This window comes from Mastigoproctus giganteus, chromosome 9 (assembly GCF_048544385.1).
Source record: "Mastigoproctus giganteus isolate SK-2022 chromosome 9, ASM4854438v1, whole genome shotgun sequence".
In the NCBI taxonomy this organism is placed as follows: domain Eukaryota; kingdom Metazoa; phylum Arthropoda; class Arachnida; order Uropygi; family Thelyphonidae; genus Mastigoproctus; species Mastigoproctus giganteus.
In genome coordinates this window covers 84,185,355-84,208,274 of record NC_143583.1, presented here as the reverse complement: position 1 = coordinate 84,208,274, position 22,920 = coordinate 84,185,355, and the positions used below count along the sequence as shown (strand labels likewise).

At 36.7% G+C, this 22,920-nt stretch overlaps 1 protein-coding gene across 1 annotated transcript in view; it reads right to left on the bottom strand.

Moving 5' to 3' along the window:
* zfh1 (Zn finger homeodomain 1) overlaps nucleotides 1–22,920 on the bottom strand; it is a 516,729-nt gene that overhangs the window by 174,867 nt on the left and 318,942 nt on the right. The window contains exon 3 of the mRNA XM_090381889.1: nucleotides 18,809–18,845. The gene's annotated coding sequence lies outside the window, so the exon portion shown is untranslated. The remainder of the gene's footprint in view (nucleotides 1–18,808; nucleotides 18,846–22,920) is intronic.

Sequence of the window (22,920 nt, the reverse complement as noted above, 5' to 3'; positions counted from 1 at the left end):
TTTGGAACACATCCTCCAAGTTACGTTGTTGGGAGGAAAAATATTTATAACTTAAAGAAAAATTATTAACAATTTTTAGATTAATTTTATTTTTATAATTTGCTTACATGATGGTTCAATCAAAATAAATATTTTGATTGTTCATAATTGTCATAAATTGGGTTGTTAATAATAATAGTATTAATGATATACTGTTATTTTTAAATACATTATGCAATTTTTTCCTTTTAAATTCATAACTGTAAAATATTAAAACTGTTTATAAGCTTTTCCTTTTTATATATTTTTTTCAGAATTAAAGTTGAAAATCTTAGAGAGAAGAGGGGAAAAAAACTAATAAAAGGGTGAAGGCAATCCCTACTGTAGTGTATCAAGTTGCTCTCTATGAAATTGGTATCAAACAAGCCATTCATTGTGACCCAATCTGAAATATATATCTGCAGCCAGTTAGACTGACAAAGCAAGAAGAAAGTTGGATGAAACTCAGAGTTCTATTGTGCCCAGCATTTTTTAACTGGAAGTTTTAAAAAACACTGCTAATTTACGTTGCTTCTTACCTCCTATTACAAAAGAAAAAAATATAAAAAGGCGGTCTACGAAAGTAGTAAGGAGACAGATCTGTAACGACACTGGGGAAAAGAAAGATATTTAATCCTTCCTTCTGACAATAAACCTTTTGAAGTTCCACCGGAGCGAAGGGCAGGTCACGTGACCATTGCGAGGTATCGCTTACCGTTCACGAAAACGCAAGGCAAAGACGAGAAAAAAACTTACAGACAACTGGAGCCAAATCAATTACCAGCTACCGAAATGGGCTGACCTCTGACTTCGCGAGCAGGGAAAGTAGGGTACCATCAGTCGCACGCTCAGATCACAGGTCTCTCCTACTGGGGCGATGCGCCTTATCTTTGACTTCTAAATATTGAACTTCGTAAGAAACGGAGGAACAACACTGCGATAATGTCTGCCAGTCTTTCCTTCTGCTACTGCCTTCCCACGGCAAAAACCATCGCGAAAATAAGACGTAATTCTTAGCTTTAACTTTCCTAACCAAGTTTTGCTGCTCCCAGATATTTAAAAACACGCTACTTTATTACATTACGTACAATAGTTGAATTATTCATTAATTCTCTGCTTACCTTACGCCATTTCGAAAGAAAAAATATAAGTGAGCTGTCTTTCAATAAGTCACAAGCGGCTATTTCATCTGCCCTCATGTCCTAGTATCCTCAATCTGCTTTTCTCAATCATTTTATGCGAATATAAACACTGTTTATTTTCAGTAAGGAGATAGCCATCGCTAGAGAGAATAAAGTACCACACTATCAACCGCTTCAGCATATCGTCACAGGTTTTGAGTTTTGTAATAGCAAAATCATGGAATCAAAACAAGCCACGATATTGTTTGCAAAGACGGTAATAAATACAATTTTTTCAGATTATAATTTAAAACTACATTGAAATATCAAATAATGAAATATATGGGAATATATTCTGGGTGCAAAATATTGTTCTCAGTTTCAGATATTTCATAAATTGCAAATAGCATCTTTCCTTATAGTAAAAGGAGAAATTCAGATTGTCTGGAGATAATTGAGCATCGTGGAACGCCTATAAACTTTATAAGAGGTTGAATCAAATGAAGGCTTGTTGAAACGTAAGACAATATTAATAAGACGTCTGACTTATGTCGAAATCTACAAAATCTACGAAAAAGAAAGAAGAAAAATAACTTTTAAGTCTGAAGAACATCTCTACAGTCCTTATATTAACAGTTCCTTTCGAGTAATTTTAGGTTGTTTGACTCGCGTAGCGAGCGACTTAAAAATTCGCAAATCCCATCATCCAATGGCTTACTAACCTCATCAACTTAGCCTTTTTTTCCTTTTGTATGCCGCCATTATCTGCTTAGTTAGCTTTCTCTCTGTGTAATGAGAATCATTAATAATCCTCTCTGCCATCTTTGGTGTTTTTCATCGTAACTTGTATGATTTCGCAACACTTCCCGCAGAATTTTTTTTACACAGTTTCTTTATTGCCTTGCGTTTTTAACATCACAAATGTCATTTCACTGCTACTTGAATCCTTGTTATTTTTATCTGAATTATGTTGTTGTAGGGCTTTAAGCGCATCAGCGACTTAGACGATATTGCGCGGTACGTATTATGCCCATAAATTGTGTGTGTACTGTGGTCCATTTTCTGTTTACTGGACAAAAAACAGAGTTTCTGGGAGAAAAACCATGCTGCCCTAGCCTGAGACCAGCTAACTCAGCCACGTTATGAAAAAGACCCACAAAAAATTCCTAGCGTCTTTGACAGAATTCGAATTCAGGTCTTTCCCGCCTGGTGTGAGAAGGAAGGTGATTCTACTCAGAGAACCCTTAACTGAATAAACCTCTTGGAGGTTTATCCAGACAAAAGATATAACCAATCTGTTGTATAAACATTTGCATAGCAAATGTTTATACAACAGATTGGTTATATCTTTTGTTTGCAATTAAAATGTGTAAATATATTTACACATTTTTGTGGAATTTAAAGAATCAGGATTGCCAAATGGCATGCAAAACTTGAAAAGGCATAGGAGGTGGTTCATCAACATAAGCGGAATTATGGACGAAACGTTCCAACAAGAAAAGCATGTTGATCCTTGATAAAAGAATATGAAAGTCGGAATGGTAGATTATCGTCCTAAGCTGCTTCAGATCATAATCGCAATTTTTGTAAGAAAGTCGTCAAATGAAAGCTACTGATAGCTTTGAATTAACGCGTAAATTGTGAAAATTATCTTTTATCCTGCAGCATCACTGAAACATTTTTTTTGGTAAGAGTTACTGCTAAATGTTATCTAATGATGTTAAAAACAATATAATTTCAGCTGTGATGTCCCCAAGATAAGTTCAACTTCTTTATGCAGTATGAGTGCTTTCCTCATAATGTTCCGAATATTTTCTTGAGAAAGTTTTAGGATTGCCATTTCCAACATTGAATTGGTTGACATGGCCTCAATGAATGGCCTTCGGAATCAGCATATTTTATAAGAAACGATTAAGGTCAAGGCGTATGCAAACATCCCTAAAAAAACGTTCTGAGCTGAAGAAATTTTAGAACGTTATGGAGCTAATGTTAATCATTCTATTTCCCTGAAGATTATAACTGAAGATGTATGAAGAAAAACACATGGAACAGTCAACATTTGATACGTTAATAAAATTATTTTCTTTATTAAATGCTTTATGTTATTTCGAACGTTTGTTTACTTAATTTTGAACAATCTTGTGTATGACAAATAATTGAATTTAATTCCAAATTCATTTAGAAAGTTTTCAAAACGTTCAAAGGGATTTATTTATATGAATTAGATAGACGAGACCATCTACTTACGCCAGTGTTGCTTTATAAATAAATAAATTTTCCATTCATACTCCGGGATGACCACAGAGTGTCAGAAGAGTTTACAAGATAAGAGACAAGATACCGTTATTCTTGAAATTTGAAACAGAACCTGGGATCCATACTTGTACTTTACCACTCGGCTATAGCCAAGACTTACAAAGTGCCCTGTCGCTGAGTTGTAAGAAACCCACCAAACTGGGAATGAGGGTCAAAATAAGAGAAAATAATATAATAAAAGAGAAAAGGGATCGGAACACATTTTACAACAGCCAAGTTGGATAGCTTATCGGAATGTTTTGCAATCTGCACTGTTTGTTATTTCAAAAGCACGCAGACTGAATCATGGAATTAACGTTTTATAAATTTAAGTCTTGGTTTAACAATCTGTAGAACTAAGATATTACGAATTGAACTCTTAATTCGGAAGGAGACCACCTACGGTAGGAAGCCACGGTGTATAAGATTGGCAACTCAGAGGTAGCTACAATCTATAATTATACAAATAAAAAAAAAAAAAAAAAAACCCTACAAATCACGAAGCTTTGGTATTTCTTCTTCAACGTGCGTCTGAAGCAGGAGTAGCAAAAATTTTCCCAAAAGCTTCATGATTATAGCTCTCTGTTCACGATTTTTTGTAGCCACACCTTGGAGCCTCATACAAAGTTTGACTTATTATTATACACATTTTAATTTATACTTCTAACGACATTGGATATTTGTGTGACTGGTAAAAAAAATAGTTGATATGTAAAGACTCCATAAGATACAAAAACTATTTACGGAAAGCTGATGAATTTTCAGTAGATCCTGACACACTCGAATTATTAGTGGATGTCCAGTGAGGTTCTAGAGAGAGCCATCCTCTACTTCAAACAGGTTTCTTTGGATATATGCACCTATATGAAGAAATATGTGGATGGTGTGCGAGGGTTTTGAGTTCTGTTACTGCTATGACGTCTTTTGATTCGTGACTTAGGAGACATTGATCCCCCTACCCACCCAACTAATACCCGCCCACTGTTTGCTCATGTTTTGATCTTTTAGTACAAACCTTATTGCAGCAGTTTCGAAGGCAATTGTAATTACGGCAATCACCCGTCAACAACAGCATTCCACACATAACATCGGCCAATTACATCGTACGGTAAGAAGAAACCCTCCCAACAAAAGACATCATAACAAGAGCCAACCTTGTCAGGCACGCTGGAAACCTAGTCTGTCAAACAAACTTACCGTCGCCCTGCATAACATGCATGCGTTTCTCGACAGATTTCGATCTTCCGATATATTACGGTCTCATCGCAGCAATCTCGCTACACCAAACAGAAGAACAAAGAGCCGACTGATCGAGTCCACTCGGACACAGCCTACTTGTCATCGCTCGCCTCGCGCACTTGACAACCCTAGTCTTTAATATCGTCCGTGTCTCGGCCATTGACGAACATTAAATAGCTGGCTGTCATGGGGCAGACGCCCGGCACGTGGGGCTATTCTTCTTGGCCACCAACTCTTGGTGTTGCAGAAACAACGAACGTTCGCAGCTAATATTGTCTGGAATGTTTCTTTTATAAATAATGCCTCAATAGCTGTCTCAGGGCTGCTGTGTGCCTACGTGGAATGTAAGGTGCGGAGAAGGGTGATATCCTGGTGTGGATAATATTTCTTTAAAATGTCACGAAACACGAGAAGAAAACAGTAAATTTAAACAACGTGCGTCCCGATTTTATAAAATCTAAGATTAATGCAACAAGAAAGACGCCAGCAAGGAAGGGATGCGGGCATGCCAACGTTAACCTGTTACCCCTTTAAAAAAATAAACAAGCTTCGTTTTGTGTGCGCGCGCATTCGTGTGTGCGTTATTACACCCAGAAATCCAGAGACAAATTCCCGACAAGTCTAAATGTATTCATCTAATAGTACAGAAATAAATTAGGATTCGTTCTGACTCTCTTATCTCAGCACCTCATCTTTAGATGAGGTTATACTTACTAAATCCAATAAGAATTGAAAAAACGAAAATATTCAACACTGTTCTAAATGTATTTATTTGTTTATTTTTTTCTATAAAGTTATCTTGTGTAAATTGGACACAATGGACTACTCAGTTAGGATGCTATATTAATTGCACATATCATACGAATCCAAACAATTAGCTGACTTAAGATTTCAGGATTTAACGAACCCATTCATGTATTTCAAAAACTATTTCAAAATTAACGGATCAGAAACTCCTTGTAACTTAATTCGCGCGCACGAGCGGGCATAAGTACAGTAACATAGAGCGTGACTTCGGAGTAAAAGGTCGGGGACAATTTGTCCTAAGGGACTATTCAGTGATCACCAAGAGCTTTGTTATGGTGATGCGTACAGTTAAGGGCGGACAGACACTGGGGTATAGTTTCCATCGGCAGATGTGCCCTTGTGTTTATCCTCTCATCGATCCTCTTTAAACAGTTTTTCACGATATCAGCCAGTTTAGAAAAGAAAAGGAATAAAAAAAGGAACAGTAGAAACTCTTTCAATGGTATGATTATTCCACTGCCTCATAGTATAGTATAGATTGGAGACAGCAGTTATGGTATTAGTTATTTTCCTTTACAGGCAAAGGAAAATAACTTTCTGACGTAAAAAACGAACACTTTTCCTATGTCAAAATAGAGTCATTACTTATCTAAAGGAGTAATAGGTAATATTTTACCATTAACGTTTCGGATAACACTATTAATCCTTTTTCAGAGGGGAGCTGGGTGTTTGCATTTTGTAAAATGAATGAATGAAAGAAATACAGACTACTAGCAAGACTATTTCGGAGAAGAAAGACAAGTAGTAGTTTCATTTCATTATCATCTACAATGTTAATACCAAGCTCCACTCTAAAGGATGCAGCATGCAATTCAGAAACTTCAGTAGCAAAATATTACTTCTTGCTATTTATTTATTTTGCGTAATGAAAATGTCCTCCTAAGTTTAATTATTTACATCAAAATGACCTTTAAGGAATATAAAAAAATTAGTGGTTGCTGTTCTTCCGATTTCAATCTTTGAACCTCAATATCTGTTATCCTGGTGTACAGAGATCGGTTAATATCTTAGCCAAATTATCTTCTTTCTTGTGAAAGTTACTAGCTGTCATTTCAATTGGCGAAGAGAGCTTGTCTCTTTCCGCATCTCGTGTTTTGGTATCTTCGTATAAGCAGTATCTTCGTTCCAGCATCTTGATTGATCACAAGACTGGTCTTACTCGCAGCGATCTTTCTTCTCGTTCATATTTGTTTTTACACACAGACAGACAGTGGTCTACTGGTCTTACAGGAAATCCTGTATTACTTACCTTCGGTTCCATTTGCCCTATCTTGTGACTGTCTCATTTTATTCATATTCGTATGTTCTTTTCTTTCTCTCAGTTTAACAGTACGCCGTACTGCAACAGAATTTTCGGTTTTGAAGGCAAAAGGCATCAACATTACAGACCTTTGATTTTGCCATTTCTTTTCTCACTCTAATCAAACGTATAATTTTTACTTAAAAAAAAAAAAAAAAGTTCTCTTGGTCCCAATATACCATATAAGAGATTTCTAAAGGGCTCTATTAAGACTAACATAAACTCATTTTGTGACGTCATAACCCATTGGAGAATTACCGAAGAGCGGCATTTGAGGAAATGGTGATGGATATTCGAGAAATCGAGGCCCTTTGTGCACAGAAAGGTTTCTCAAACTGGAAGGTGGAATGCAGTGCTGTCATCAGCAGAACTGTGGATAAGTTTTCCAATCAGTGGAAAAGGTAGTTAATACACAAGAGGGAAAACAGTGGGAGGCAGAACAGAAAACCAGCATTAGTCGACGACCAATGGAAAAGCAGGAAGGTATTAGCCTATATATCCATGTAGGTCTGAAGATTGTGGAGGACAGTTATCGACATGGTTTTCTGTAGTTCGCTTGCAGCAGATGTGTGGATTTGTCAAACGTCATGAATATCATCGCGAGCGTCTTTCCCCTACATTAAGCAGTACATAACGGAAGCATGGTATGACGGAAAGAAGTTCAACTGCTGGACCATTTGCTTGGTTTTTCCGTGGAATATTTCTGTCCTGTTGCACCCATGAGGATGCTTTATAATCAGAAACGAATTAAAAAATTAATACCCATCTTCAGTTTCTTTCGTAGATAATACAAAACCCTGATATGAATCCGATTGGACAATCAATTGCACATATTGAAGAATGAAGAATACGCAAAAGAGTTCCATATTAACCACTATCGATATAAATAACGGCACACATTAATGAGACGTTTAATGTAAGTCAAAATCAAATTGAACCTTTGTGGTTCGATTTTCAACAAGAACATATCTAGTTGCAATGATTGATGAGATTCACAAAATGTAAGCATTATATACATGCTCGATATGATCATAATGCATACATCATTAAAGTATAGAGCAATTGCTACTTATGCTTAAACAATCTTTTTATTTTTTTACCATAAATGACCAAAAGTAGTCATAAGTAGTCGAAGTCTATCCCACCTCCACAAAATTTATGCAACAGAAATCTATGTCGATTTACCCAAGTCTGCCAAATTACATACTTTAGAGTATTTTGACAACAGAGAAGTAGTTTCATCAATAAAACAGGTTATCTTAGAGTACGTTTTTAATGGTTATCCTACTAGTTCTTTAGGGGCGGACGCAGCCATTGGAATGTACTTATTTTTTTTTTCTTTTTGTTTAATCATTCCCCAAATAACTATGAGACAAATAACTATTTTTATGAACGGTTGTAAATCACATAAGGCTGGATGATCTCAGAATAATTATGAAAAGTATTTCGCTTTAAACACCAGTCTCTCTCTCTCTCTCTTATTTTCTTTTTTCGATGGCTGTTTCGGCTGGTTTTTTATTTCTTGCGTCTTTCTCCATTTTTTCCATCTTTCTTCTGTTCTCCCCCCTCTCTCTCATCATCTATCTATCATCTCTGTTCCCTCCCCATTTAGAAATCGCCACACACACTAAGGCTTTCTCCAGTCGACTTGGTGCACTTTACCTGTGTTCGTGAACCGCACATAGGGGACTGACAGATTCCAAATTACCAGCTATCCAACGCAGCTCACGCTCCCAAAACCAAGCTAGTCGGCAGCAATATCTATCAATACGACAAAACACACTCAGCCGTAAAATAAACCTGCTGCGCAGCGGTTTGGTTGTACGGAGGTCACGCACCTGGTCAATTCATCATCCATTCCTCACCTGAGAATGCCCTGCGCAGAGTGGGCACGTGAAGACTTTTGACAGGCGCGTGCCAGGCACGGCTCACTGAGGGATTTCTAGGTCTGATTGGCTTGAGGTCGGATGGCAATACACTAGGTGCCGTTGGTGTGTGGTCTATCGTGGTGCATGCATGACTTCTCACAGCCAACACTTGGTAACGCGGTCAGGTATGCTCCAGCGAGTGTGTTCCGCTCCTTCAGTTCTACTCTTTAACCCCCACTTCCTCCCCTTCCCATTCTTCTTTCGGCGTGACTCGCGAAGAAACGTTGGCTACATTTTTAAAGCCATTGTTCAGATCAACGATGGTGTTCATTTTTTTTTTTTTTTTTTTCTCTTTTTTCTCCTACCTATACGTCAAGGATTTGTGCAGAATAAGCACAACAAGGATGGTGGACATCCTGGCTTAGCAAAGAGGTGACGCGCATATATACGCAGCTCTGTATATACACATCGAGTTGCATATATGCTAAGCCTTATAGAAATAAAAGGACTTATACATAATATCCACTGATTGGTTCAAGACTTTCTTTGAGGAATGGTACCTTTGTAAATTAACCTGCAACTATTTATATAGTCAAGATTATTCATTATACTATTAAGCACAAACTCATTTGGACCTGTTTTGGAAAGAGTATCGCACCACTTTCAACAGATAGCTTTAGCTATATTGGAGATGCCATCTGTTTGAGAGTAGTGCAACATCAGGACAACTCGTTGCAAAGGCAAGTTTGTTCTGCTGTGAGAATTAAGACCATTGCTTTATCTACGCTGCTTAAATCCTGCTGGCAGCAGAAAGAGATTAAAGGAAAGATAATTTTACAAGCATCTTATAAAGAAAGAAATGTCACTTTTTGCATGGATACGAGTGCCGGATTGCTTTCTTAATATTTTAGGATTGTAAATTGTGCCGGATTTTAAAGGATTATAGATTTTAAAGTACCGGATTTTACAGAGTTTACTGTAAATACATTTTATGTTTTCCTGCCGGGAATAGGGATCAGAGGATCCTGGTTTACATGAATATGACTGGGATGGAATTCTATCACTTGATTTAATTATTTTACTTTGAATTTATGATTATTAACTCTATCAATTAAAATTCCGAATTAATTTCACCACGTAGAAAAAAATATTGCAAATATCAAAAATTAGTGATTATGTTAGGACTAGAAGGCAGATGGATAAATTCATTTTAAGTTATATTTCGAAACTGCAGTTGAACTTTGTAGTACTTGTGCACAGGAGCGTTGCCATGGAGATAGAGAAGAACTGCGTCCATCTGTTTTCCCTTGACCGTTTCATGGTGGCTTCAGGGAAAGATCGAATGTAACTGTACGCCTTGATATTCTAAAAATCGGATGCGTATTATTTTTCCAAGAACGGTTGTTGAAGTTTAAATTTTTTACGGGCGAAAATTCTCACGTTTTCTGTACACACGCTAACACCTGATAGAAATGTTGAGTATGTTTTTCTTGTGAGATGGTGTTTGCATTCAGGGTACCCAATGTGAACTGGCTTTGCACCTGAAACTGGCATTGGGCTCAGATATTTCGTATTCCCTGACTGCTGTTAGCACTTTCATTATAATATTCATGACCAACTGCACGGCTAACCAAGGTCATGGTCAAAATTAAATCGATTCTCGTTCATGTGAATTGATTGTAAGAGTAAGATCACCATAAATTTCTAATTTAAAATCCATCTTACGCACACTTAGTTCAAGATCTGGATGCAATCATCATATCAAGAGTCGACTGTTCAACGTATTAGACAACAAGACCATGTGATCAGCAGTAGAATCGAAATGAATTATAGTTGTTTATTAACAGGATGACCACATATATTTTCATGGCGGCTCCCTATTTTTATTTTATGATTTCCGATCGTGCTTTTACTATTCCTTCATTATCTTAAAGTGAATATCAAAATCCGTTTCTTTTTAAAGAACCAAACAACTGTAGAAATAAAAAAAGAGAACACATCGCTTAGGGATATAGTGATTTCAAAAACACGGAATTGTCAATAATGAAATGAAGAGTCTGGATGGTTGCATGCATCGTTTCTCATTCAATTAATAAACTTAAACGGATTTATTCTCAAAGAATAGTTGGACAAGCGATCCACGCAAAAGAGTAGGTTAAGTGATTTGAGAAGTTCGGGTGGTCAATCAGCAAAATGGCTACTACAAATGGGATTGTTACATGGCTCCAACCGCCTTAATTGTACGGGAGTCTGTGTTCCTAACGGACTAGACGACGGCAGTTTTTATTTATTTATTTTTTATAAACCACATAAAAGTCGGATAGCGAAGAATTAGTGTGTGAAAACTAATTTGGATATTGGAAATGCAAGAGTGTTTGGTTAAAATTAAATTTCAAGAAGTCGAAGGGGAAAATAAAATGCATCTGTTATTTGAGGACTCATTCAGTGGAAGAATCTTTAGCGCAGCTGAGCAACCACTCACTGGTAATATAATTAATATGCTATATTATATTCCAGGATTTCCAAACCTTTTGCGCATAACTTTAGTATCACTACCAAAAAATACAACATTTATTGTAATAAGCAATTTTATGACTTCGCATTTTGACCACCATGCAATTAAAATGAATCCTAAGATTTTAGAATTTTGTAGAAAGTTTCATGAATTTCTTATTATATTTATTTTTTATAGGCATTTGTTTAAAGTGTCAAGAGAAACCCAGAAAATGGACACTGAAAACAATGAATGGCATATCCAGTTTACAATTCGATCCAGAAAAGCTCTGGTCATCAGAGTTATCACTTTTATCCAGAGAACAAAGTATTTAGAAACATGCGTCAACTCAGCCTCCAAAGAAATTTTGCATTACCCCCTTTACAGGTCTACCAACTCACATGTGGTCCTTCCTGTATTTAATAAGTTAGGAAAGGTAAGTTGGCCTCATAGATGCATTTCACTGGCTTAAAAAGCCAGGTTTACGTACAAACTTATCCTGCACTTAAACCTGGTGAGCTAAAGCAAAACTATTAATATCTGGAACAAAGATCGAACTCAATTATCAATAGTTGCAGGTTAGAAATAAAGTTATTAATCAATCCAAGAAGTTTAGTTTCCTAAACAGCTTTATATTTGCGTACTGAAGAACCATTGGTTCTGATGCACAAAGTTACTGATCAGTAACAGCGGAATTAACTTAACCAACCATTTAGCAGGATGGTTACTATCTTTGAATTCTGACTTGCTGACCTTTGTGGTAATCTTAAGATGTACAGCAGCTTGTGGTGCCAAAAATCTTTTCCTGTAAAGGATGCTTTCCCGTCGAAGGAGAGATTTCCGTTAATTGTAATACATGAGTCACATAGATCGCTTCTGCCATAGAGCTTTTTCAGAGAAGAATGCGATGCACTGGATGACTACCATAGATGATTGCAGAATACTAAAATATAAATTTTCTGTCGAAACGAGCCTAATTGAATTAATCAATGTGATGCTACTTCAGGGAAAATATTAAATAAAAATATTTTTTCCACAATGTGGTTAAGTTAGTCGGTCTAAGGTAAGGGTAGCGCGATTTTTCTCCCAGAAACTGAGGTTTTTCATCCAGCAAACAGGCAAATCGACCACAGACAATTTACACAGACATAATATATGCACTTAAACACAACAACTTAAAATTGACAGTCTTGATCAAATCAGCAGTCTTTATCTTCATCGATTTAAAGGAAAATTAGCTCATTTATGGGTGTTCTGACAACGTGCTAACACTACGCTTCTAAAGTTTAGAGATCTTATATTGCCCGCGCAATAGTCAGCCACTTGACAAAATCAGTCTTGATTTCCCACAACGCAACACTAACGGAAACCGTAAACCAAGGAAGAACTGTCCGTTCTTCGTCTTCGGCAAAGCGAATGATACAAGCGAATGTTATCACTCTTAATATACACGGACGACATGTCTTACTTAAGGCCGGAAGGCCAAGGAAGTAAAGGTAAAACTGCCGTAAACATTCTGAGGCGGACATTTTGCCCCTAGTACATTAAGTGATAAAATATCTGGCCTTAAATTTATTTGCACAATTTATTTGTGTACGTAAACTTCAAGGAGCACAGTGTAATGTGTTTAAAGACGTAAACTACACCCAGATAAATGTAGTCAGAAAGTGAACCCACACGGAAAATGACAAAAGCCTGTCAGCTGGCTTAACTTGACAAAGGGCGACAAACAAAAGCTACGCCAGTCCGAACAAAGACCACATCACCCTCTACGTAATAAATGGACACAATGAAACAAGCGGATGCAGTAAATCAACGGCTTTGTGAGACACATCAGGGCTGGAAGTGGTGATGTAATTATGACGCGCACTGTACTATACATAACAGGCAACCGTTTGATCTTCTCTCTTAGTGCATATATAACCTCACCACTTATACGAGGTATTTAGAGTTTCGCCTGCTGTGACGGGTAATTCTTTTAAATATATCTGTGCAACTTATCGAGTAGGACTTTTCTTTAATAGGAGAGTACCTGGCCGGCAAACATGTTTTGTATATAAACTATTGTTAAATTCTCCAAAAATTGCTGACAGAACACGAACTTAAGTGTTTAGAATGGCCATTCATTTGCATCCAAACTGACCAACCACTTAGGAAATCCAAATCATCAACTGAAAAAGGAACAAGTGCTTTGTGACGTAATATGTGGTCTTTCCTGTATTTAACCGGAAATAATTTGGCAGTTTACCAGTATAAATATTTCACGAAAGGTACTTGATTGGACTAAGTGTGACTTGCACATGTATCTAATGCAGATTTGTCCTATAACAAATATCTGTACAGTTGTGAGTGAATGTCTCAATACTGAGTGGGCCATGTGTCCGTTTAACTTGAAATAAATCGTAAAATTTAAATCTTGCAGTTAATTTCAGATCTACGAACAACTTGGAGAAATTTGTAAAGTCCTCCTAAATGGGATGTGGTTAGACGATCTCAAGCGGAGGGAGAAGGGCCTCCCCCTCCTCCAAGTTGTTCCGGGTTTTTCTGCGCAATGTGTAAAGTATAGGGACAGTATAGCGTAAAAAGCTGACGCACCAAAAAAACCAACTCACATGTGTTCCTTCCTGTATTTAACAAGTTAGAAAAGATAAGTTGGCCTCATAGACGCATTTCACTGGCTTAAAATGAGACATTATTCACAACTTGTGGATGTCCAGTAAAGTACTCAGCATAGTCCAATAAAGTGTTAAAAAATCTGTCATCTATTTTAAGAAAAATACATTTAAACGAAATTAAAAATAGCTCAAAGTCTAGAGTTAAGACAATTCATCATAGGTCGCCATTAAACTTATCTTTTTCAGTAACTTCCAATCTTAATCAAAATAGGATTCCATTGGGTTCTTTGGAATTAAGGTAATTCCAACCAGACGACATCGGTATACCTTGTCTACAAACAGTACCAAGTGCTTTCTGTTTGTGGGATAAAACAAATTCTCAAGGAAACTCTACGCCTTGGTCTGAGCCCACTAATTCAAAACTACTTCAACACCTTAATAATTTCAGCACATCATCGAAGGATTCGAACTCAGAATTTTCCAGGCGATTAACAAGTGAAAAAAAAAATCACCCAACCGCGAAAGCCAATAAAATTCAAGGAGAAAAAAAATCATCCCAAAGTAAATGTCGCAAGTCACTTAGATACTCCGATATCCATTCAGTTACCTCGAAACGTTGTAAGACACCAAAAGGGTATTTAACTTTATATGTTAATGATAATTACGGACTGTTAATAAAAATATTTCTTCAATTTTAATAATGATTATTGAAGCCTTCATATCATAAATCGCTGCATTCATCTAAAGAATGGACTATGTTTTATAGTCTGATAGTAAGAAAACAAAAAAAAAAACAAGAACATCGTTGAACATAATATATCTTAATGTGTCATTCATCTTGATGAGCATGTGTTAATTTGCCGGAAGCGGAATTTTTATGTCTACCAAATCTACGGTTGCCAGGAGAATCGATTTCAAAACTTAGCGGATATATCCCCATCTGCAAGAGGACACATCTTACTTAGAGAGAAATTCCAAGATGCCTAATATATTTATGACATAAATTGCATCTCTCTCTCTCTCTCTCTGTCCCCCAACTGCATTTCTGACACCCCCCCTGATTTTTTTCCTGTGTACAAACCAAGGAAGGGACACAGTTGTGATGTTCCCGTACCGCTCAAGTCATCAATCAGTTTGGTTATAAAAATGGACTAAAATATGAGCATTAACTAGGCAGTAAGATGAGTGCACTTGACAGTATGTGATTTATGGCTGCCGTTAAGTACAGGTGGCTTGGAAAGCACGTGTAAAATTTGGTGGAGAGAAAAAAAAATCAACACCAACGTTGTATCCGATGGCCAGGGAAGAAAGAGAATTTAATAACAGGTTGGTTATGAGTTTCATGTGTATATGACGTGGCAGGAAGTTAATAAACGCAGTCTCGACTGCTGGTTGGAAAATATAAATTAACACGCTTTGAAGCGTAATAATGTATGTGTTTCTGCCAGAAATTTTAATACACAAACAGTTTCGGCATTTTATAGGAATTTTAGACTTTCGTCTATAAGTTTGCAGATTAAATAGTTAACACTACTGAAGGAGGGCGGACAGATGGTGATGGATGCACTGTGCGCAGCTATGGGAGACAAACCTATTCATTAGATCGGCTAAATCTCTTTTATCAAATTAATGAGATATGGAAACAATCCAAGGAAACGTTTTTTTTTTTTTTGTATCTCGAGGGGCTTCCTGTTCTTTAATTATCTTCTAATATTCTTCACTGAAAAATTTTTACTTGAAAATTAATTAAAAGAGAATTAATTTGAAATAATTGAATGTCCAAATGAAATTTTTAGCGCAGTTGTATTGCGAAAGTTATTGGTTTCTATATTGTCTTTGTTTATAGAACAATGGTGCTTTAGAAGGCAAATCTGATGCCTTAAAAGAGTACAGAATATGAAATGATGTGATATTTTAAATATTCTGTTGTGATTAGATTATTTTATCATTATTGTAACTGGTATTGGTATCGATCTGCTTTAAATGAACAGTTTAGACATGTACTACTCATTCATTTCTTTTTCCTCCCTTTTTGGAGTTATACGCAGTACTATCTAAGGGTGTTCCGTTAATGTCAGCATTATAGTTTTCATATATGGAGAAAATTGGATGAGCTTTTATAGAGCCAAAGATCATTTTTACCACAGTGCATGATTGTTTTCAATATTTCAACAATATTCATTGTTCTTTTAGATATTTATTACTAATTTTGATGAAGGCATATCGGGCTTAAGGTCTAAGTTTCCAGATGATTAAAAGGTTGGCAAGGTGGTTAATCACAGTAATCACGGTGTGCTACTGCAACAAGGGCTACACAAATTAGGCAGACGAGCTGTGAAATGGCAATTGAAATTTAACGTTGACAAAAATGCAAGGTACTGTGCATGGGTAGCAGTAATCTCAGATTAACGGGCCAGTTGTGTGTTAGGACATTAAGGGGAACCGGAGAATGAAAGACCTGGGGGTAATTGTGCAGTCAGATATGAGGTTCTCTAAACAGTGCAGAAAAGCTGTCAAGACAGTTCATGGGGTTTTTTTCAATGATACACAGGAATTTTGCTGCAGGGATAAGGAGGTGATTATTCCATTGCATAAGGCAAGATCAGGCCACATTGTGAGTACTGCATACAGGTCGTAGCATAAAGGACGTAGAGTTGCTGGAACGTGTACAGAGAAGAGAAGAGAATCTCGAGATTGGTGAGGGGATAAAAGGGGTTTCTCTTACCAGGAAAGAGCTACAGTTCTACAAATTGCAGCGTCTGGAGACTAGGCACCTTCAAGGAGATCTGATGTAGGTGTTTAAGGGTTTGAATGGATTGAGTTAAGTGTAATGCTAATTGGAATCCTTCTTCTTGATCAGACAACACACGAGGAAGCTAAATTTAAATTGAGGGAGGATGGTTGTAGGATAGATGTGCGGAGGCTTACCTTCAGCCAGTAGGTGGTTGATTGTTGGAAAAATTCCATCTGTCGTTGTGGAAGTGAGCAGTTTGAATAATTTTAGATTATGAGAGGGATGGACAGGCGATGTACGAAGATGTTTATTTATTTATTATTATTATTTTTTTGAGCTGATGCTGTATAAACTTGCGTCCTTGCATCTTTTTTCACTGCTATTACTAATGATAAACATAACATAAATAACAACATAACAATCAAAACATAAAATTATTGCAAAAACCAATGATACGGTGGAATAAAACTTTTATAGACGGCGATAAAAGCGTACACATTATAATCACTTTTGGAGCGATGTGCTCCTTTACCAACTTAAGACAGGTGACAAAGATCAACCATAACGGATAATCAACGGTGAATAAGAAACGAAAAGCAATGGGGTATGCAAAAAGTGATAATTGAACACAAAGTCTGTGGAAAAAACGGGGGCTGGGGAAGGCAGAATTAAAAAAAAAAAAAAAAAAAAGAAGCAGAAAACAAAAACAACCAACAGACTCGGGAGAAAGAAGGCGACACATATTAGCTAATTATAAGGGATTCACCACTTTAATAAAATAAATAAATAAATTTTCTGTTTATACTGCGGGACAACCACACGGTCATAGGAATTCACAAGATCGAAAGAATACAAGAACCAGCACCATATTTAGCAGTCGCGGGCTTGAATCCCGGTCACTCAAAGCACGTGTACCCTAGTGCCTGACCACTCGGTTACGGCAACCGTTCATAATATTGTAAAATAACTACTTCTATAATAGGGTGTATGCGATCCCTCTATTACGATTAATATCGGGACACACCACACATACATAGAGTGCCTCTAACCAAGACCGATGGTGAAAATTGTGTGAGATGTAAGATGTCAACATTGCAATATACGGCCGAAGGTCTCAACAATTGTCCTTGTCCTTGATACGTATCTCTGTCACGTGTTCTTAGATTGGGTATCTCGTGTTACATTATGACTGAATACGGTACCACTCTTATTAAGTTGATAAAGGAGCACATTCTTCCAAAATCTTCTTACATGTATTGCTTATTGATACACATAACGAAACCTGTCGCTTTTCGCGTATTTTTATATACGTGCATTTTATTCACGGTTGTTACAACTGACTCAAGAAGTGGAAACAAAAACATTTATAAAATATAACTGTGACAATGATTAAAACATGGTAGTTTTTTCAATCAACGTATAGAAAAGTGCTCAATGCTGTTATAATATATGCAAATTATTAAATATATATGTATTACAGGTATTATACTCGTGCGCGTATTCTGCTTATGTGTACATTACTACAAGTATGTAATTTGTACATGCTACAATAAACTTTTGTGTACTAATTGTATATATATATATACTATAATTGTGTGTACACTACACACAATTTCCTACGCTGCCATACATAAATAAATGAATACATTTAGCAACAGACAAAAAAATCCAAAATTATATTGAAAATCAATAATTCTCTGATAATTTCGTTTCATGAGCAAGGAAACAACAATCAACATTAATAAATATTCAGTTGTCCGGCTTTTAAGTGGGAATTCAGACATCGACTTCCCAGGTAAACTATAAAATTAAATATTGGTCATATAGGGGGTCAGCTGAAGGGTACTGAAATATCAACCCTCAGCTCCTCCCCACCTCCAACCCCTTTACACTTTCTACCCAAAAGAGAGAAAGCTTGCAGGAGACATGGAGCAAAATCAAAGCCAGTATATCACTGCATCTATCTGGCTATTGACGTTGTGGAGGTCAAAGGGGTTACCGATGTCAGAGGCAATACCGCCTATGTCGTGCTCTAAGGCTCACCTCGTGCAATAAGTGACAGGAACAACATCAATATGTGTGGACGATGGCAAGAGATGACGTTTGCCGAAGGAATACCCAGCAAGTAATCAGGGAGAGTTATCCCGGCATGATTGAGGAAGTTGGCCAGAGACCACACAGGAGAAACAATCACGATGAAGAATGTGACAGCGGTATGTGACAATGGGCTATGATTTGCTTGCTGAATTCCTTACTCATTCCAACAACGAACAAGTCAAAAGGTTTTCTCGAAGAACGAAAACGGGCTCGTACTCACCAACAAATGAAACTATGGAAGGGCAAAAGTGACTTACCTGAAAGAGAAAAACAAAATAAATTAGCGAAAAGTATTCGCAGTTCAGTACAAATTAGAAATGTTTCAGTGTATCAAATATTAATTTATTATAGGATTTTAGATAACGGTTCAGCCTGAAAGCAGGCTCAACCGTTTCAGCTGCAGCGAGGGAGAGCGATCTAACGATAAGTCATCAAAAAGGCATTACATCTGCTACACCTCGGTTGTGAAAGTATACAAGCCAGTGTATTTTTGAACAAAGTCATCGCAATTACTATTCATATTCATTCAGCAATTTTTTATCGGTTTTAGCTGACAGTTACAAATTATTGCATTGTAAAGAACTCTTGTATTGAAAAGAATTTATTGTAAATTCTTGTATTAAAAAGAATTCTTGTATTGCAAATTATTGCTTCAATTTTGTCGGGATCGTTCCTCAAGTTTATCACAAAGAACTAACATGAATGATAACCACAGTATAACGTGTATTATATATAACATACTAATAACTTTGTTTGTGTGTAAGTGGCAACTAAGGGCTATGAGGCAGCGGTGTATTGTGTCTGTAAACTGCGTGTATTCTGTGGTTAGTTTGCCTGTTTGCTGGACAACCCTGTTGTGCAACCCTCATCTGAGACTGACTAACTCAGTCACCATATGAAAAAAGCATAAAAATTCCTCGCGTCGTTGGCGAGATTCGAACACGGGCATTTTCCATCTGATGTGCGAAGGACAGTGATTATATCCACTTCGCTACCACGAGGGTGTATATAGAATATAGGGATATTGTTAGAACATAAGATCGCTATAAAAAAATAAGACTTTCCAGCTGGGGAAAAATAGAAAGAAAGAAACAGTGCGCATTCCAGTGGGTTAGTTATATTGAAATTGGGTTAAATTTAAATGACAGCAGTTTTCGATCAGTAGTTCTTAACCGAAGGGTCAAGAACTCCTGACAGGAGCGGGGAACATTCGAAGGTTGTTCTGGGGGAGGAGCTGGGGGTTTGATTTATAAGTACAAAAATAAATTGTAGCGTACATTCCACGTATAAGTCGACCTCTTAGGCACTCAAAAACTGACTAAAATTTTAAGTTCAACTTATACGCTGAACATAAAATTCTAAACTTGAATTAAAGACACATTCTTTGAGTAAGAAGGGCGTGAATTAATATCAATATATTTAAAATTTATTGTATATATGTTTTCAGGCAAATATATACTGTTGCTCACCTTTTAAAACTCAAGAATTTGTTTATCTTATTCAATGGATGAAAACTATTCATGGAATATTCGTCTGGGGGTTGTTTTCCGGTTTACTTTTCGACTTCTCAAAAGAGATTGTCGACTTCTCAACTGTCGAGATTATCAATTGCTTATAGCAGACCCACTTCCATATTGAGGCACTTTATTGAAATTTGTAAAAATTTTAAATTTTAGATATGTTCCCCAGATGAAAATTTTGTTTTAGGTGAAGCCAAATATATACAAACTATTTATAAACCTACGATACAGGTCTACCTTCAGTACTCAGAGAAATAGGTACTGATCATGAACATTTCTCTGGGACTGATTTATTGTAATCATAATTGAAATGATTTTTTTTTTATTTTATTTTGATTCTAAAGTTTGTTGGACTTCTCTGAGTTACAAGTATAGCTCATGTTTTTAGAGAGCTGGACATTTACAAACAATACCTGCTAAAAGCTCTTAATCTCAGCGATTCGGACGTTTAAAATTGCAAATTAAGTACATCAGAAATTTTACAATGATTTAAAAAAGAATATTTAGCTCCCCCACTTAAAGCTATAATTTTAACTATTTTGCATTTTCTTATTAATATCATTAATATTTAAGAATTTTATTTCACAACGGATTAAACAGTGTCTGATTAATTCTTTATTTTTGAGAAATAGTGAAGTTTATAGTTGAGTTCAGTAGATGAGTTCAATAGTGGAGTTAATAGTTGAGTTCAACAGTGGAGTTCAATAGTTGAGTTCAATAGTTGAGTTAACAGACCATTTAATTTTAATGGGGGTCAAGAATACAAGAATGACCACGGGAATGAAAAGGCTGTTTGCAGTAAAAGTGCAATTTTCTTAATGTTTGCTTAAAGCCTGAAAACACGATGTATACGTTGGGTACATAACGTGTACATGTAACGTATTTTCTCCAAACAGAAGGTATAGTATTGAAATTCTGTTAACCGTAATGAATTAATAGCTAAAATTAATAGTTTTCAATTAACAGCTAAAAGCACTGAGCCGAATTTTAGATTAGGATCAGAGTAAGATATAATGCTTGCCACATATGCTTTCAAGACAGAACTGATCGAGAAACACGACAGAACAATACAATGAAACTGTTCCTACGCCTGACTCACAATTTAAGAAAACGTACGAATGTATAAAGTAACAATTATAAGCAATACAGCTGAAGCAGCCCGAATTTTGAATATTGGTCTCACCGGCAAACTCCCTTTGTCCATACATATATATTTTAGCATTTCAAACAATGCGAACTCCTCATGGATCACACGAGGCTTAGAAACGGTGCATTATCTGAGTATTATCATTGTGTTCATCCCTCTTTCCAGCTATCATTTCTAAACGGCACTTGGCCGTCGTCATAAAAGTTCACGTTCGCACAAATCTGGCTCGTTACGGGCAAGAGTACGGCTGCAGGGTAGTGCCCATTGGGCATCACCTCACGTATACCGGCAGCTACCTCCTCTTTATCATTCTAGGGCTGGCCTCTGAGAGGTAATTAGTGCGGCAATCATCAAGGGCGGGTTGATGAGGAAGGCCAGGATTAATTAACTTTGGGCAAGGTGAGCCACAGGGGGGAGGCGAACCAGTCCCCCCTTGCTGTACCAGACAGGCAGTATCTAGGGAGACAGGCTGTTTATGATAGGGACGGTGCTGGATCTCATTAGATTGAGAGAGCTAGGGAGAGGTGATTCAGATGCTCGAGGTGTTGAGCTGTCGGTCCACCGTTGCCGGGGAAGGTGGGGGGTGCTTTCATTGTCACTATCGCGCCGCTTCTTCGCCAACACCGATCCCAGTTTAAGCCGGTAGATCTGAGTATTACGCTTAGTTCTGCTTCACTGCACAACAGCATCTTGGGAAAAGTAAGTCTTTTATGATCTGCAGTTTATCTTAATAGGTCGCAGCTGATCGGGTTGGCATTAATACAAGCAATAAATTAGCAACCTTATAAACGTACTAGATGAGATCACCTTTCAATAAAACCATCCGAACCGTGTGCGCGCGCACGCAAAGAGAAAGGAGAAAAGAATTATGCAATATGAAGCGGGTCACAATCAGCAGTGGACTGCAATTTGTCGATTTTTAACCCACGTTGGAGGCAATTTCTTTTTTTTTTTCTTTTGTGCCCCTGCTAACTCATCGTGTCAAAAATGTCACGAGAAGAAGAGCCAAATTTATTATACTTTTTATATACCATAAAAATGGGTCATGGCATTTTTTGGCAGTGGGAGCCAGAAAAAGATAATGTATATATATATTTATATGTGAGTGTAACCAACAAACGTGGGTTTTAAAATGAATCATATTTCAATGTAACACTCTCTGTAATCACATCTGCATTTCAACATTGCCTGCGTCTTGCCAATGGCAAGTGTCAGGGAGTAGGCTGTAAAATAATGACGATAAACGAAGTAAATTCTCCTCGGAACATTCTTGTTTACAAGAAATACTTCCCATCACATAAAAGTCGAGCTATTTTGTTAAATCCTTTACATACTCATGTAATCGCACAGACTATTTTAAAAGGCATTCAAAATGTGGGGGTTTTTTTTTTTTTTTTTCTATCGATAATTATTATACATAACAAATGCCGGAATATATTTTTATTATATAATGATTAAACAAAAAAAAAAAAAAAAAAAGAAACGGTATTAGAGTAGATATTATGAGATGCACAACGTAGTTACTCTGAAAATTATTTGGTCTTTTTCTTAAAAGATGAAGCTCTAGTTAATTCCAAGTCAATGTTATCTTAAATGGTCCTTAAAAGCTATCTTTCTCCGGTGGACAGCTCAGAAACGCATTTCTTTTCAAATGTGTGCTCATTT